Source organism: Petromyzon marinus, unplaced genomic scaffold (assembly GCF_048934315.1).
Source record: "Petromyzon marinus isolate PM22_M1 ecotype Great Lakes invasive population unplaced genomic scaffold, UKy_Petmar_22M1.pri1.0 PM_G_Scaffold_18, whole genome shotgun sequence".
In the NCBI taxonomy this organism is placed as follows: Eukaryota; Metazoa; Chordata; class Hyperoartia; order Petromyzontiformes; family Petromyzontidae; genus Petromyzon; species Petromyzon marinus.
The window spans coordinates 3,142,501-3,145,000 of record NW_027422739.1 but is presented as its reverse complement, the minus strand read 5'-3'; positions in this window follow the sequence as shown (position 1 = coordinate 3,145,000).

Here is a 2,500-nt window from a genome sequence, read left to right as displayed (position 1 = left end):
CTGTTAGGGTGGCACAGAAATCCCTCGGAATGGGAAAACGGGTCATTTTCGTGTTGCCACATTGCATGCGAACGGCATGAAACTTCCAGAGGCATTTGCAGCAGGAATGCATGTGCAGTCAAAAAAGTGAATATTTTTCACGGATAGACCCCGTGAAACGCTAGAAATTGGCGGCGATGTCTCTCTTGTGGCTCACGGGGCTGTTAGGGTGGCACAGAAATCCCTCGGAATGGGAAAACGGGTCATTTTCGTGTCGCCACATTGCATGCGAACCGCATGAAACTTCCAGAGGCATTTGCAGCAGAAATGCATGTGCAGTCAAAAAATTGAATATTTTTCACGGATAGACCCCGTGAAACGCTAGAAATTGGCGGGGATGTGTCTCTTGTGGCTCACGGGGCTGTTAGGGTGGCACAGAAATCCCTCGGAATGGGAAAAAACGGGTCATTTTCGTGTCGCCACATTGCATGCGAACCGCATGAAACTTCCAGAGGCATTTGCAGCAGGAATGCATGTGCACTCAAAAAATGTGATATTTTTCACGGAGAGACCCCGTGAAACGCTAGAAGTGGGCGGGGATGTCTCTCTTGTGGCTCACGGGGCTGTTAGGGTGGCACAGAAATCCCTCGGAATGGGAAAACGGGTCATTTTCGTGTCGCCACATTGCATACGAACCGCATGAAACTTCCAGAGGCATTTGCAGCAGGAATGCATGTGCACTCAAAAAAGTGAATATTTCTCACGGATAGACCCCGTGATACGCTAGAAATTGGCGGGGATGTCTCTCTTGTGGCTCACGGGGCTGTTAGGGTGGCACAGAAATCCCTCGGAATGGGAAAACGGGTCATTTTCGTGTCGCCACATTGCATGCGAACCGCATGCAACTTCCAGAGGCATTTGCAGCAGAAATGCATGTGCAGTCAAAAAAAAATTGATATTTTTCACGGATAGACCCCGTGAAACGCTAGAAATTGGCGGGGATGTGTCTCTTGTGGCTCACGGGGCTGTTCGGGTCGCACAGAAATCCCTGGGAATGGGAAAACGGGTCATTTTCGTGTTGCCACATTGCGTACGAACCGCATGAAACTTCCAGAGGCATTTGCAGCAGGAATGCATGTGCACTCAAAAACTTCTATATGTTTCACGGATAGACCCCGTGAAACGCTAGAAATTGGCGGGGATGTGTCTCTTGTGGCTCACGGGGCTGTTAGGGTGGCACAGAACTCCCTCGGAATGGGAAAAGGGGTCATTTTCGTGTTGCCACATTGCATAGGAACGCCATGAAACTTCCAGAGGCATTTGCAGCAGAAAGGCACGTGCACTCAAAAATTTTAATATTTTTCACGCATAGACCCCGTCAAACGCTAGAAGTTGGCGGGGATGTCTCTCTTGTGGCTCACGGGGCTGTTAGGGTCGCACAGAAATGCCTCGGAATGGGAAAACGGGTCATTTTTGTGTGGCCACATTGCATAGGAACGGCATGAAACTTCCAGAGGCATTTGCAGCAGGAATGCATGTGCACTCAAAAACGTCTATATTTTTCACGGATAGACCCCGTGAAACGCTATAAATTGGCGGGGATGTCTCTCTTGTGGCTCACGGGCGCTGTTAGTTAGGGTCGCACAGAAATCCCTCGGAATGGGAAAAGGGGTCATTTTCGTGTTGCCACATTGCGTACGAACGGCATGAAACTTCCAGAGGCATCTGCAGCAGAAATGCATGTGCACTCAAAAACGTCTATATTTTTCACGGATAGACCCCGTGAAACGCTAGAAATTGGCGGGGATGTGTCTCTTGTGGCTCACGGGGCTGTTAGGGTCGCACAGAAATCCCTCGGAATGGGAAAACGGGTCATTTTCGTGTTGCCACAATTGGCATACGAACGGCATGAAACTTCCAGAGGCATTTGCAGCAGAAATGCATGTGCACTCAAAAACGTGAATATTTTTTCACGGATAGACCCCGTCAAACGCTCGAATTTGGCGGGGATGTTTCTCTTGTGGGTCACGGGGCTGTTCGGCTCGCACAGAACTCCCTTGGTCCACCTGATTCGTGCATACAGGCAGCAACTAAAACTCTGTAAACCTGCTGTGAGGACATCTAAACAGTGGACCAGTGAGGCTGTGGAAGATTTGCGGGCGTGCTTAGACTGTACTGACTGGGATATGTTCACGACTGCTACCAATAGTCTGGATGAACTCACAGAGGCTGTGTACATCAGCTTCTGTGAGGACTGCTGTATCCCAACACGTACCAGGGTGAACTTTAACAACAACAAGCCCTGGTTCTCAGCAAAGCTCAAAAGGTTGAGGTTGGAGAAGGAGGAAGCGTTTAGGAGTGGGGATAGAGACAGATTCAAGGAGTCGAAGAACAGGTTTAGCAAAGCGGTGAGAGAGGCTAAACGACTGTACTCAGAGACACTAAAACACCAGTTCTCTACTAACGACGCTGCTTCTGTCTGCCAAAGGGCTCAGGCACATCACCAACTACAAACCCAGAG